Source organism: Physeter macrocephalus, chromosome 11, assembly GCF_002837175.3.
Source record: "Physeter macrocephalus isolate SW-GA chromosome 11, ASM283717v5, whole genome shotgun sequence".
Classification (NCBI taxonomy): Eukaryota; Metazoa; Chordata; class Mammalia; order Artiodactyla; family Physeteridae; genus Physeter; species Physeter macrocephalus.
The window spans coordinates 67203809-67220491 of NC_041224.1; the positions used below are offsets into that span (position 1 = coordinate 67203809).

At 37.8% G+C, this 16683-nt stretch overlaps 1 protein-coding gene and 1 pseudogene across 4 annotated transcripts in view; both read right to left on the reverse strand.

Moving 5' to 3' along the window:
* HMG20A (high mobility group 20A) overlaps positions 1-16683 on the reverse strand; it is a 77359-nt gene that overhangs the window by 46569 nt on the left and 14107 nt on the right. The window contains exon 2 of one of the 4 annotated variants that reach the window (XM_028495269.2): positions 2003-2121. The exons of 2 other annotated variants lie outside the window; for them this stretch is intronic. The gene's annotated coding sequence lies outside the window, so the exon portion shown is untranslated. Of the gene's footprint in view, positions 1-1920; positions 1959-2002; positions 2122-16683 lie in introns of those variants that run through there. One more of the 4 variants, XM_028495270.2, reaches the window with a different exon arrangement.
* On the reverse strand, positions 14304-15503 carry LOC102976047 (histone H1.0-like; annotated as a pseudogene).

A 16683-nucleotide genomic window follows, 5' to 3' on the forward strand; every position in this document is an offset into this window, starting at 1 on the left:
GTGGTGGTGGTGGGATGAATTGGGAGATTGGGATTGACATATATACACTAATATGTATAAAATGGATAACTAATAAGAACCTGCTGTATAAAAAAATAAATAAAATTAAAAAAAAAAAGACACATGCACCCCAATGTTCATTGCAGCACGATTTACAAAAGCCAGGTCATGGAAGCAACCTAAATGCCCATCAACAGACAAATGGATAAAGAAGATGTGGTACATATATACAATGGAATATGACTCAGCCATAAAAAGGAACAAAATTGGGTCATTTGTAGAGACATGGATGGATCTAGAGACTGTCATACAGAGTGAAGTAAGTCAGAAAGAGAAAAACAAATATCGTATATTAATGCATATATGTGGAACCTAGGAAAATGGTACAGATGAACCGGTTTGCAGGGCAGAAATAGAGACACAGATGTAGAGAAGAAATGTATGGACACCAAGGGGGGAAGTGGTGGTGGGGGTGGGGGTGTGATGAATTGGGATTGACAAATATACACTAATATGTATAAAATGAATAATTAATAAGAACCTGCTGTATATATAAAAAAGTATATTACACATATTATAGTTATATCAGAAGAACAGATACATAAGATTGGAAGGAAACACACCCAAATGCTCAAAGTAATAATGTTTTAGGATGATGAAATTATGAGTAATTTCTTTCCAATCTTTGTTTTTACTCCCCAACATTCAGTAATATGGTTGTGTTACTTTAAAGAAAGAGTAAAGTACCATAAAAAATCACAGACCTTTTAAACTTCAATTTTAATTTCACATGCAATACACTTTCTTTTTATGAATACACTTTCTTTTTAAAACTTTTTACTAAACATAGAACTAAAATTCCCTTTGACCAGACTCTTCCCATTTTCCTCTCCAGAAAATATACTACCTTATTGCTGAAAGGAGGCTTAGAGATAATTTCTAGTGATAAATTCATTGTCTCGCTCTCTCAAATCAGAATGAGCCGTTCAGGACAGAGAAGAGTAAACATGTCTAGCAGGAAGAGTATGACAGCACAGTTTATAAGCTTTGTGTTTTATATTAAAAAATTTATTTAAATTCTGCATTCAATTTTATAAAACAGCATTTATTCTAATGCAAAAAGAAATGTTTGAAACTATAGGAGAGCAGGAGAAAGTATCATGTACTCTCAAGACAACAATATATTTCCCTATGAATGCATTACCATGTGGCACAGGTTAGGTTCATCTTCCTGACAGATACCTGACAACTTTCGATACTGAGAGAAAAAGAAGTGCCGTGACTTCCTTCCTACTCCTTCTCTACCATACAGCAATAGAATGAGTAATTGCTATTACTGGCTAGAACTACAGGTTAACTCAATTTATATCCTGTTAACCTTCCAGATAAAATTACACGACAATGCACTGCAAATATCATACAAAAATCCCATTTAATTATGGGAAAACAGACCATGACTATGAAATTAATATGGTTTGGCATTTCCTTAAAAGGTTTAATTCTGAAAACTACAATATATCTGAGGTTGATAAATGTACATTCTCATGTCACTGGTAGGAAAAGTAACAAGCTGTTTATGAGTAAATAGTCATTTTACTTCTTGCTAATGTATCTTGAGATATACCTCAAATATAGTATACTTGATCCATCTCTAATTCCACTGTCATCCCTTTTCCTTCAGAAATTTGACTCCAAATCTGGCTTACGTGAAAAAGCTCATCATTACAATGTTTTTCCATGGAAGCATTTTCTCTGGAGGTATTTATTCTTATTACAAAGTCTCTCCAAATATCTAATTTGACTCTTGGTGTTTAGTAACATTAGAATATTTAAAAGACAAAATTAGTAACTTAAAATCAAGATGTACCAATGTAAGCTATGAGGAAGAAGCACAATTGCAGTTTTCTACAACAAACTCACTCAAATTTGGGGGAAGGAAGAACCAAAGCATCTCAAATTTTTGATAAAGGATTATGTGCCATGTTAACTACAGGGAGGTAACCTGAGGCAGGAGGAAGAGCTCTGAACTGAAGTCAGGAAGTCTGAGTCTGAGTTCCAGCATGACACCAACTAGCTATGTCTTCTGGGATCACTAAACCATTCTGGCCTAATCTTCTTCACCTGTTAATGAAGGACAAGATCAGTTCTAAATTTGTTTAGATGTAAGACCATGACAGAACACCATGAAATAGTACTGTTAATTAAATGATATGAACTAGAAACAACTTTACAAACTAGCAGAAAATAGAAATATATTAAAACTTCACTATAAACTCATAACCATGAACTGTACATACACAAACACGAGTTCTCTAAGCACAGGATGCATTTCTGAATTCTTCTGTTAATATTTATTTGCTATCTGGGAGGGAGTCATGGTTAATATTGCAGGCTCTGAAATCAGACTGCCTGAATTCAAATCCCACCTTTTATTTTTTAGTTGTGGAACGTGAGCAAGTTAGTTAATATCTCTGAAGCTAAGTTTTCTCATCTGTAAATGAGGATAGTAATAGTAGATACTATGGGAGTTATTTGAATAATCAATCCATGTAAAGCAGGTAGTATGGTGTCCATCACATAGTAAGAGCCTAATAACAATGATAGCAGTAATATTAGCACACATATATTGAGTGTTTACTAAGTATCAGGCAGTATTCTAAGGGTTTACATGTATTACCCCATTTAATCCTCACAACTACCAAATGAGATAGATACAATCATTAGCCTCTATTTTATAGTGAACAAACCGATCCATAGAGAGACGTTAAGTAACTTGCCCAAGTTAACTGTGACAGTCATTATTATGGCTATTCACAAATATTTTAGCTCTCCTTTCAGGAAGTGTAAGATTACACTTCCTCACAACCTCTGAAATTAGTCAAGGTTGATGGAACTCATAGGGTCATCTCATAGTGGCACATGATACTTCTAGGCAGAAAGTTTAAGAGTCCAAAAGCAATTTTCCATGTTTCCCTTCCCCTATTACAGTGATCATGAAAGTATATATTATAATGGAGTTTACATCAACATGTTTGCCTAAGTGAACAAAAACAGCATAGCCCCCCTGTTAACCCACTTTCTACAAGTAGCATGAGTGAGAAAAAAAGCCACTGAGATTTTGTAGTGGTTTTGTTACCATAGCAATAACCAAGTATCCTGACAGTAAATTTCAGATTTAGTATCATCATAATTATCTACTTATTCACAGCTAATGCCAAAAGCTTAAGAATTAAAATATGGGAGAAAATAGTACAGTTCTATATATTTATTTCTTTTTTTGGTGTATGAACAAATGAAAGTTTACCGTTATCTAATTTAGTATGATAATTCAAGAATTATTGGTCTGGGGGACTTCTCTGGCTGTCCAGTGGTTAAGACTCCCTGTTTCCGCTGCAGGGGGCGCAGGTTTGATCCCTGGTCAGGGAACTAAGATCTCCGCATGCCACATGGTGCGGCCAAAAAATTTAAAAAAAAAAAAGAAAAAAGAATTATTGGTCTAAATGTCTTCATGACCTTGGGCTAGACAAAGACTTCTTGAAGAGGAAACAAAAAGCACTAACCACAAAAGAGAAAAACGATAAATTGCACTTAACTAAAATTAAGAACGTCTGTTCATCAAAGACCATGTTAAAAGAGTGAAAAAGTAAGGCACAGACTGGGAAATTATATTTGTAATACATATAATTCCCTAAAGACTTATATTCAGAATATGTAAAGAATTCCTACAAATCAGCAAGATAAAGATAAATGACCCAATTTAAAAAAAGGCTAAAAATAAAATAAGCACTTCCTAAGAGAGACTATCCAAATGATCAATAACCATAGAAAAAGAAATACTACAACATATTCAATGGCTAAAATAAAAAAGACTGACAATACACAGTGTTGGCAGGGATGAGCAGGAACTGAAATTTTCATTATGTTGCTAGTGGGAATCTAATGTGCACAGTCACTTTGGAAAATTGCTTGGCAGAAACTGCTAAAATAAACCTAAACCTATGCTATGAAACAGCAATCCATTCCTAGTAACATATCCTAGAGATATGAGTGCAGATGTCTACCAAAAGACATGTAAAGATTGTTCATAGCACGGTTATTTACAGTCTCAAAGTGGAACCAATCCACATGTCCATCAACAGTGGCATGGCTACATTATGAGACATTCCTACAATGACATTAGTGGAATATTACAGAGACTGAACTACTGCTACATGTAGCATGGATGAACCTCATAGACATAACAATGAGCAAAAGAAGCCAGATCCACAACAGTAAATATTCTGTGAATCTATTTATGTGATGTTTAAGTATAGGTAAAACTATTTTTTGGTGGCAGAAATCAGAATAGTGATTATCTATAATAGGGGGAGAGAGGGTACTGACTAGAGCCTCCTGAAGTGCTGGAAATATTCTCAGGTGCATATATACATAAACATTCATTGACTTGTACATTTAAGATTTGTGCACTTTACTGTGTATACCACAGTTTTAAAAAGTTAAAAGAAAAGAGAAACGTTGATCACTGGTTTAGGTAAGAATTCAAGGATTGGAAGATCTCACAAATGTCAATGGGTCCAACTACCCATCCAATGCTCAGCTCCCGACCTGAATATCTCACTTGGGGATGTCTACTCCCACTTCCAAATAGCTGTGACCACTAGAAGGTTTTTCTTTTTTCCTTTTTTTGGCCGAGCCCTGCGGCATGCGGGATCTTTGTTCCCTGACCAGCTAATAAACCCATGCCCCCTGCAGTGGAAGCACGGAGTCTTAACCACTGGACTGCCAGGGAAGTCCCTAGAAGGTTCTTCTTTATAATGAACTCCAAACTTATCCCCAAGGAGCTTCTATATGAGATTTTCATTCTACTCTTTCAGGAATATAGAGAATAAGTGTGCTCCCTTTTCTAAGTCATATACGCTCAGTTATCCCAAGGCTTATCTGATAACTGTTGAGATCTCTTTCCGCTCTAAAAATTCTAGAATTCTATATTTTTATTAGTCCATATTTCTTTCATTTACTCTTTCTCTACACCTCTGTTGAACTTTACTCTTTCAATTAAAGTATTCTAATGCTATGCATCAACCTGAGTAGATAACCAGCTTGTAGATTTTTACTCAAAATAATTTTAAATGTATGTCAATATTTACAGTATATATCAATAGGTGGCCACATCTGTGTGCTCATGAGAGCAGAAAGGGGTATCTTTCAATGCTTAACACATTAGAATATCAGAGTTCCTCATGAAACATACTAACTCACTTGGATTTGGAGAGTGTTTACCATCAAATGTTTAGACTGGGAAGATGAGAAATGTATTTCTGAGACAAAAAAATAAGTCAATGGTGATTATTTTGACCTGTACACTGGGAATAAAGATAAATATATGGAAAGCACTGTTATGCCTAAAGCAATGAATCATATTGGACTTAATGAACAAACATAAAAGCACTTCCCTAACCTCAAAGAGCCAATTGGACAATTAATTCATAGAATTGTGTATGTTAAGGCATTAAAAAGCCTCTATGGAGTAAAAGTTTAGGAGATGAATGGAAAACCAGAATGAGATTTTTCTCACACTCAAGATAATGTATGTTCTAGTATTCATAGAATTCAGGCCTTCTGTTTAAAAAGTCAAACACTAACACTTTGCCTATACAATCACTTCACATCTGTGGTTGCCCATTTACTATTACAACCTCATATTCTTACCGTGTTGTCCTTTATTGCACAGAAGAAAACAATAATCAAGACAGACTCAAAATTATCTACAGATAGATTATCTGTAACATGAACTTTGTAAAAACAAAATGTAATTATTTCATGATTCTGGGGAAGTTTTGAGGAAGAATATGAAGTAATAATGAGGGACTTCCCTGGTGGCCCAGTGGTTAAGAATCCTCCTGCCAGTGCAGGGGACATGGGTTTGAGCCCTGGTCTGGCAAGATCCCACATGCAGTCAGAAGAAAACAATAATCAAGACAGACTCAAAATTATCTACAGATAGATTATCTGTAACATGAACTTTGTAAAAACAAAATGTAATTATTTCATGATTCTGGGGAAGTTTTGAGGAAGAATATGAAGTAATAATGAGGGACTTCCCTGGTGGCCCAGTGGTTAAGAATCCTCCTGCCAGTGCAGGGGACATGGGTTTGAGCCCTGGTCTGGGAAGATCCCACATGCAGTGGAGCAATTAAGCCCACAAGCCACAACTACTGAGCCCGTGTGCCACAACTACTGAAGCCCGCACGCCTAGAGCTGGGGCTCCGCAACAAGAGAAGCCACCACAATGAGAAGCCCACGCACCGCAACGAAGAGTAGCCCCCACTCACCGCAACTAGAGAAAGCCTATGCGCAACAGTGAAGACCCAACGCAGCCAAAAGTAAATAAATAAATAAATTTATATTTTAAAAAAGTAATAATGAGAGGGAAAACTTACTAATAGTAAAGCTTTATTGTAATCTGTGAAAGAAATTCTTGCACGGCTGTGCTTTCCAAGAGAAAAGGTACCACTGATGGTTTTATGGAGCTGGCATAGAAACATAGATGGATTAAATGCCTGAAGACAGTGAAGGTCAGCTATCAGACTGAGCCAGGGAAATCTTATACACAACTAAAGATTCTCATCAGCAATAATGAACTGAAGGCTTATGTTACATACTTCTAAATGATGCACTGATTTTCAAAGTAGAAAACTAAACGGAGGATACCCAACTGAGTTTAGCATTTGACATCAGACTATCAAAATTTTCTCAACTCCTCTGGAGCTACCAGCCTTCTCTTTTTATTCATCTAACATGTGGCACTTAAATTCTATCATCAGGAATTATATCAGTTTGTGCTATAAATTTTTTATGTAAGTATCTGTCTTCTCCATGGAAGACACCATGCTCTGGATATCCTTCTAGCTTCTTCAAGTATTTTGGTTCTCTTAGCATTATTTTAATCTCTTTTGCAACAATGACTATTCTTTTTCCCTTCAGATATAAATATACTCTGTTCCTAAGAAAGAAAGAAATCAAAATTCACAATAAAACCCTCCATTAATTCCTATCCTCCGTTCTAAGCAACTGCCCATACATTTACCTTTTCTTTATAACCAAACTACCTGAAAGATTATTCTAGTCACTGCTGCTTACCCAATCTGAAACACATGGTTATCTGGTTTCTTTCCCTAACTCACTCTACTGACTATTCTCAGATACCAGTCATCTCTAAGTTGCTAATTTCAATGAACACTTCTCAATCTTCAACCTCTTTGTTTGCTAACTGGCATTTGATGCTCTAAATTACTCTTCCTCTTCAAACTCTTCTTCCATTGTTTCCTATTTACTACCCTCGTTTTTTCCCCCATCTCTTTAGCCATTTCTTCAGACTTTGGCCCTTTTCTCTCTACATGTTTTCCTAGTGATCTCTCTTCAGTCCCAATGTTTCAACAACCACTTATACTGATGACATCTAAAACCAATTCTCAAATTCCAGGCCTGTATCTCAAATGGAAAAGATTATCCTCCTTTGGTGTGCCATAAGCAACTCACACTTTACACGTATAAAACTGAATCCATAATCTTTTCCTCGAAACCTGTTCCATCTCCCATGTTCTCTATGTCAGATGAGGGTACGCTACTGTCACTCAGGCTAAAAACCTGGGCGTCCTTTTCAGCATTTCCCCTGCCCTTCTCACCACGTGAAATCACTTACCAAAACCCAGTTGATCCTGTCTCCTCTTCCATGTTCCTGTGATTACTGTCTCAGCTAAAGCCTTTATTTTTCTTGGCCTGCGTACTCTAACAGCGTCCATCCTGCCTGTCCTTCCTGCCTCCAATCTGTTTCCATACAGCTGCCAGTGATCTTTCTAAAATACAAATCTACTTATGCATATCATTCCTTGTTTAAAATCATTCAAGAGGCTACCCACTGTCTTCCAGTGATTTTTACTTTTTTCTTTTTAAAATTCTGTTTGAAAGCAAAAAACGTTATGATTGTTTTGAATGTTTAAAGTTTGAATGTCTTACAGTAAGGATACATAATTTTATCATTAGAATAAACAATAAAACTTGGCCCCATAATAGTGAATGACCACCTTTTAAACCAGTTTTGGGATCAGAAAAAGGAATTTTGATATGTTTAAATGAACTACAACACAAAAAGTACAGCTATTGAAAACAATATATTAAAAAAACTAAGTCTTCTCTACGTTGAATTCACATCTTTGACACCCTCTATTTGTTCACATGAAACATCTTACAATTTATCCCTTAGGGAATAAGATTCAGCTGACTTGCCAATAAGACTATTATATATAGATGACAATTAGTAAAAAAATGCAGTCCTGACCTTCTCTTTTCTTTAAGTAAATAAAAGAACAGTAAACTCCAGGCACACCTTGTTTTATTGTGATTTGTGGATACTGTGTGGTTCTTTTGTTTTGTTTTTTTTTTTACAAATTGGTGCATTGCAGCAACCTTGTGTCAAGCAAGTCTATCAGTGCCATTTTTCCAATAGCATTTGCTCACTTCGTGTCTCTGTGTGACATTTTGGTAATTCTTGCAATATTTCAAGCGTTTTCATTATATTTGTTATGGTGATCTGTGATCTTTGATGTTGCAAAAAGATTATAACTTGCTGAAGGCTCAGATGATGGTTGGCATTTTTCAGCAATATTTTAAAATTAAGTATTGTATTATTTTTTAGACATAATGCTATTGAAGACTTAATAGACTACAGTATAGAATAAACATTAACTTTTATATGCACTGGGAAACCAAAAAATTCGTATGCCTTGCTTTGTTGAAGTTATCACATTATTTCGGTGGTCTGGAACCAAACCTGCAATATCTCTGAGGTATGCCTGTGTATCAAATAGCTTATGTCCAGGAAATAAACAGTTTTTAAGAAAAGAGATGAAATAAATGAGTATCATAAAATTTAATGCTCAATATACATAACTACTTATGATGGAGCTTATTATTAATTTTTGAACTAGGAAGATTATTTTCCACAGTATCATATTTAAATAGATGCTTTAGGTCTTGAAATTAACAGGTTATCAGATAGAGTAATTTCTAGTCTCTCCCATAACCCCCTTTTTTTTTTTTTTTTTTTTTTTGTGGTACGCGGGCCTCTCACTGTTGTGGCCTCTCCCGTTGCGGAGCACAGGCTCCGGACGCGTAGGCTCCAGACGCGCAGGCTCAGTGGCCATGGCTCACGGGCCCAGCCGCTCCGCAGCATGTGGGATCTTCCCAGACCGGGGCACGAACCCGTGTCCCCTGCATCGGCAGGCGGACTCTCAACCACTGCGCCACCAGGGAAGCCCTCCCATAACTCTTTTAATTACAGTATCTATGTTCTTTCCTGCAATATATTTCTGTTGTAATCAACTCTAAAATCCCTTGAGAGCAAATGCCATTCAGTATTATTATACATGCATTACCAAGTAAGGTAAGAGAAACTGTTAAACCAACTGAGATCCCATGATGCCAGTTAAATTTCAATTCTTCTTTCTAGGCTCTCCAAACATGTCAGCACTATTGTAGTAAAGTGGGTCATAAGTTTCGGGTGATGTGATTTGCTTGAAAGACAAAGAGAGCAGAGTGTAGAACAGCCTATTACAGGTCACAGCAAAGTAGGTTCAGAATTGCAGCTACAATTTATTTATTATGCATATTTATTAAGTACTGAATAAACATGTAGCCCAGCAAAGAGTTGAATACACCAGGTTAAACATGCCTTCCCTACCCTCTAAGAGGGCATAGTTTGAAAAAAAGAACAATTTAATTATCAATTTAATACCCAGGAGGAAAAAAGCTCTCAATCATTATAATGTATTAACTGCTTTCTGAAACAGTTCATATGATACACTACTGAACTTAAATCCACTTATTCTATTTGAAACACAGTGTCTGAATTTAAAATCTTTGAACTCAAGCTTCCTATTGGATGATGATCAATTTTTAGCTAACAGGATAGTGTCCTTGATATATAAAAATGATTGCTGTTTCACCATTGGTGAGGCATTTTCTATTTTTTAATAACAAGGATGCAATTATATCAACTCATCCTTAGTCTTCTACCTAGCCCCCTTGGAGCAGCAGTATTTATCTACAGGGCAGCACTCTAAGGTAGGATGCAAATAGAGATCAATTCCAATCCTATGCACAAGGATTATTTTATTACATGATGGAATTAAGCTACAAAGTAAAATTGAGTTGTAATTTCTAGTGTGATAAGGTTTTACTTATCTAAGTAAACATTAAACACTTTGCAGAATGGAATACAACTCTATGGATGGTGACATAGGCAGAGAAGGTAAAGACTGTAAACAGTTTAACTACCCTACTCTTTACCAGTGTTAGTGCTGTTAGACAAGACTGCTAAACAAGTAGAAGATAAATAACTAGTAAAGGCTGGCAGCTAGAAATATATAGTTAACCCAAGTCTTTCTTGGTACAATAAATGAATCCATACACTATCCTCGGTATCACGTATTGCTAGAGAAAGATTTTAATTAAATGTGAAGGAGAAGAAATAGGCCAATTAGAATTCTGCAGGTAGTTTGTTTTGCTAGGAGATAAATGGCTAGAGCTGACACTGTCTTTCTGGCAAAATAAAGCTGCTCTTTCCCCTTTCTAGAAATAAACATAAAAACCACTCCATTACATTTATTTAATATAGTCTCTAAATTGGCAATTCACTTGAGAAGACTGTTTTCACATAATGGCAGAGTTCCCAGTACTTAAGTCTCCTCACCCCTTCTATAACTATAATGTACCATATTTGTACATTGCTATAGTACTATAGGAAGAATTTCAATATTCCTCATATTCTTTCACTAGCTCTTGAGTCAGTGATTTACATTTCAAAAACCCAAGAAAGAACCCGCAGTAGCAACCAGAGGATTATGAAATTCAGAAACTTACTTAGTCATACCTGACAGCAGACATTTACAAATTCTTATAATTTATAAACTCCCAATTTCATTGACCTGAGAATAGCTATGAATGTCTGGTAAATCCACAGATATCAATAAGTAGATGAAGCTTTAAAAATTATTTCACTAAGAATTAACAATTTTGTTAAAGGCAGAATTAATAATAGCAATAATAATGATATGATGATGTGAGAAACCAATCATTGAGAATTCTCACTCTTTTTGTTTCATTTCCCTTTCCCATCATGGCCCTGAACCTGATAATATGCATAAGAAACATTCAGCATGCTTTTTTCAGTTTATGGGAGAATTCTAAGTATGGTACCTACACTTTAGAAATAAATAAGAATACCTCATTTACTATACATTAAGAAATATAAGTCCCTAAAACATTTTCTTTTCTAAAAAAATTGAAGTATAGTTGATTTAGTATTGAGTTAGTTTCGGGTATATAAAACATTTTCTTTTGAAATGAAATTTATGTCTAAAATTGGTAGTAAACATTTTTTTCATGAGTTTCAAGAAATCCTAGTGGCCTGAAAGCTGTCTCAAATTGTTGAACTTATAATTTTATACCAAACATACAATTAAGCATCTCATTTTATTGAAATTAGCTTAAAAACAATTAAAAATTTAATTAAAAATTAGGTCTAAGATGCAGAAAGAAAACACAAGCTCTCTAAGAAAATGCAAAATACTTTGTAATATCAAGTCTTAATAGCTCTGTATATCTTATAAAACATATGAAGATATTAGTATTGTGAAATGTGGTCATTTTTGCCTTGTGATTAACAGGCAAGTCATGTACTTTGGTAACATTATGGCATATTTATATGACTAAAACAGCTAACAACCTTTACACAAACAATACTGTCAATCTCAGTAGTAAGCAAATGTAATTAGACCACATTTCCTTTGTAGGGCTCTAATGTTTAAAAAAAAAAGTAGTTCTAGAAAGGAAGATAAGTTGTTTAGCCAGGACTGCCACTGAGAACACTGCCTCTAGTTTCCAAGAGCTCCAATCTAAGAAATGCGGGCAGGTGTATTCCTTTGCGGGGGCTTAAATAAAATCTGCCCACAACTGCCAGTTTAGCTTAGCACATAAAATATACATCACTGAGAAGACAGGCTAATCATCAAAAACTGTCTCCAGGCATTACAATGATTACATGGTGCCTTTCTCAGAGAGTTATTTTGAAGAAATAAAGGATTAAACCAGAGGAAACAATCCCTCCACGCTCCCAGGGTACAGGGCACACCTATGAAATGGTTCCTGACCTATATAGTTTACCTAAGGTGGCATGCTGTCTTTTTTCATTCATCATATATTTACCAAACACGTAATATGTACCAGGCACTTAGTTAAGACACCAGGACTACAACAGTGAACAGTCTCTGCTTTCATGAAAATTATGGTTTGAGGTGAAAGATTAAGCAAACATACCAATAAATACAATTTTAAGTTGTGAAAACTGCCATGAAGGAAAAGAACAGAACACTATAGAAAAACAGTAGGAGATGTCACTTAAACAGGGGACCTCTCTGAAGAAGTAAAGTGAGAGTTGAATGTTAAGTACATTCCATGCTGAAGAACTAGGACTTGAGTGAGAACTTGGCGCTTTGGAAGAAGTGAAAGAAGGCTAGAGTGGACTGGAGTAAAGTGGTCAGGAGAGAGCAGCAGGGACTATATCCTGCGGAGATGTGGGGTTATCTTAAACATCTGAGTTTTCACCAAAGCGTAAGAGCAAACCTTTTAAGAATTCTTAAGAGCAGCATGATATGATATTTATGCTTTTTAAAGGATCATTCTAACTTCTATGTAAAGAATGGATTGATGGGTAGTAAAAATGAATCCAGGAAGCTACCGTTGGGAAGCTACTGCAACAGTCCACCACAGCGTGACGGTGGCTTAGAATAGGGTATAGCAATGAAGATGTAGTATATAGGGTGGATTCAATATATTTAAGAGGTAGAATCAATAAAATTTTGTAGTGGTCTGAATGGTGTGTGTGTGTGTGTGTGTGTGTGTGTGTGTGTGTGTGTGTGTGTGTGTGTGTGTGTAGTAGTGAGAGGTCTCAAGAATAATCCCAAGACTTTTTTTTCCCTTGTTTTTTCAATTTTATTTTAAAGTTTGAAAATTACAAAGACAGCAAATTCTTCCAGGCACAAATAACACTTGTTTACAAATAAAAAGGCGGGGGAGGGAGAAGCGCAATTGCGCGTTTTTCTATTCTATTAAAAAAAAAAGGGAGAGACGACTGTACAGGTTTTTTCTCCCAGCTCCTGGGTGTGAAACGTAAGTACTAGCCCTAGATGTGTATATATACATATACACACACATACACACAGACCTAGCTCTGTAAAACTACTTAGCGATTCAAAGTCGACTGCAGTTATGTTTTACTGTCCACTCCCCGCCCTCCCCTCCTCCCCCATCTACAACTACTTAGACTCAGAAGTAAAGAGGTTGGGAGGTTTTTAAGTGGTGGGTGGCAGGGCTGGAGCACCACCAGACTGCTAAGCAAAGCCATCTCTTGTACAGGAGGAACCAAAAATCAGGGGAAAAGGAAAAAGGTCCTCCTAGGATACAATCCAATTGTGTGGAAAAACCCAAGTTTCAACAGGGCACACTGAGGCACTTGGCTGACTGACTCTCCACCCTTCCCCCAAAGTTTCTACTCCTGTTTAACAGGAGACACTTGGAAGCCAGAGACCCCCACCCCCACTCCCCCAGTGGCTAGTTGCCAGCTGACTGAGAGAAGCCACAGTTTCTCGGACCAGCTGTCACTTCAACCTCCTCCACGTCCCTAGGACAATAGGGAGGTCACTGGGGCAGACTAACAGAAGTGAGAAGGAACCTGGATTTGGACACCCCACTGCTCACCACTGGGAGGTGGAAGTCAGCCTAGAGAGGGTTTTTTTCCACCTCCCTCCTTTGCCATCCAGCTGCTGCCGCCCCTCTCCTCAGGGCCAAGGTTCTGAAACTCTCAAAAGCAGTGCTCAACTTAAAGAAAACTCGACGGCCTCATAGGTACTCCTACAAAACGTACAATTCCTGGGGTCCCTGTCATCTAGCCACAAGAAGCTGCCTTGCCCATTCTCCCCCTGGCCGGCCCCGACTCCAACTTTTACCTTCAGAGTGAACCAACCATGTAACTAAACAAAACACACAAACTCACACAAATCCCCAAACCCATAAGCAGATTAGTAACAAATTAACAAAACAAAATATAAGTACATTCTCATCATTACAGAGATGAGATTTGTTGTTGCTGTCCTTGCATAATTGGTTAAGGAAAAATGAATTATTCCCTAATTTCTGAGGAATACAAATTCTGTCTCTTTATAAAGTCAGAAGGGAAAGGGGCAAAGGGTGGCAGATGAGAATCAAGAGAGAAGAAAGGAGAAAAGTATTTACAGAAAATAGGAGACAGGCAGGAGTGTCCACAAGGAAAGCCTCATTGTCACTTCTTCTTGCCGACCCTCTTGGCACTGGACTTGGCTTTGGGCTTCACTGGTTTGGCCTTTTTACGCTTGGATGCCTTGACTGGCTTGGCTTTGACAGTCTTGGGTTTTTTGGTTTTCTTGGGTGTGGCAGCCGGCTTCTTCTTGGCCTTCTTGACTGGGGTGGCTTTGGGCTTCTTGCGTGGGGCTTTGGAGGCAGACTTCTTGGGCTTAGCGGCCTTCTGTGGCATGGCCACCTTCTTGAATTCCTTCTTTGTCTTCTTGAAGGCCACTGACCTCTTGGGCTCATCGTTCTTGGGCAGCTGGAAAGACCCTGAGGCACCCACCTTTTGGTCTGCTTGAGGACCCCAGTGGTGACCAAGTGCTTGATGGACAATTTGATCTGGGAGTCGGCGTTCTCACCCACCTTGTAGTGGCTCTTGATGTACTTCTGGACGGACTGGCATGAAGAGCCAGCACAGTTCTCCGCCTGGATGGCAGCCACGATCATGTCTGAACACTTGGGGTGGTCTGTGGACTTCTTGGAGGCCTTGGCCCACTTGGGCTTGGCTGCAGGGGTGGATGTGGAGTTCTCGGTCATGGTGGCCTGCCTGGTCCTGCTGCTGAAGAAGGCACCTTCCAAACGGCCAGCCCTCATAGGAAGCCGAGGAAAGCCTGATTCGGGATCTGCTCTGGTGCCTCTGGCTCCCAGGCCAGTATGAGGCAGGCTCTTGGGGACCTTGCTCAGGTCGCGGTGCAGGGGGGGACTCGCTGGGCCGGGTCTGCGTGGCCCAGCCCTGCCGGTCTGTTGGTCGGTCTCGGCGCCCGGGTCTGCCTCAGCCTCCTCTGCCTCCCTTTTCCCAGCTCTGTGTCTCAATCCCAAGACTTCTAATTGAGATATTAGTAGATATTTATGAAGATAAGATTTATAGAAATAAGGAAGACTGGAGATGTAGAATTAGGGAAAAGATCAAGAGTTTAATATTGAATATGTTCTTTTCTTGATCAGTATTGCTAGAGGTCTACACATTTTACTGATCTTTTCAAAGAGTGAACTCTTGGCTCTGTAGATATTTCCTATTGTGCACTTGTTTTCTATTTAATTAATTTCTACTTTTTATAATTCCCCTTCTTCTACTTACTTTGGGTTTAATTTGCAGTTCTTTTCCTGATTTCTTGAGAATGATATTTAAATCACTAGTTCTGGACTTTTTTCTCTTCCAGTATAAGCATTTAAGGCTATAAATTTCCCATCAAGTATAGTTTTAGCTGATTCACATATATTTTGATATACTGTATTTTCATTACTATTCTGTTGCAAATGTGTTTTGTGATTTGTTTTTTGACCAAATGGGTCATTCAAAACGTATTTTGGGGGGAGTTTCCTAGCTACTATTTTATAATCCATTTCTTACTTAATTGAACTGTAGTCAGATAACATATTCTGGATGAAATTTGTTGAGACTTGCTTTATGGTCTATCATAAGATCTACTTTGTTAAATATCCCATGTGAACTTGAAAAAATATTTTTTTGAAGCCATATTACTGGAATTAGATATATACAAATTTATAGTTCTCACATTTTCCCTGGTAGAATGACCCTTTTATAATTATGAAATATTCTTCCTTATTTCTAGTTATTCTTGTATTCAAGTCTATTGTGTATAGAGGGTATAGTCCTCTAGGGAATGCTAATTGAGAGTCTGGGGTGTTTATAGGTCCTTTCTTCCTTGGAGGGACCTGAATTTTAATATTTGCTTGTCAACATCATGAGATGGACAGAAATTCACTCTGCTTTATAGGGATTTTCTGCTTAGCTTGCTTAGCTTCTGCTCTGCTTAGCCTCTGACTCTGCAGCAAAATCATTTCTTGGTGCTTCCCTTCCCTACTAGGATCTTGGCCCCTCAGTCCAGGCCACCTGGGGACACCTAAACTCCAATTTTTATGTACTCAGCCCCATGAGACTACTGGTTCTCTACTTTTAGCAGAAATCCTCTGCTAAATTTCATAGATTCTTGTTCTGACCATGTATTCAGCAAATTCTTCAAGGGGAAAAGAGAAGCTTAGAACATCAGCATGCTTTTTTGAACTTCCCTTGGCTCCACAATTTTGGTTTAAGTCCTGGCTGCCTCAGTAGGTCTCTGATGCTTTCCCTATTCTTTTCTTTTTTTAAATCCACCCTTTCGGGGGCTTCCCTGGTGGCGCAGTGGTTGAGAATCTGTCTGCCGATGCAGGGGATACGGGTTCGTGCCCCGGTCCGGGAAGATCCCACATGCCGCGGAGCGGCTGGGCCCGTGAGCCATGGCC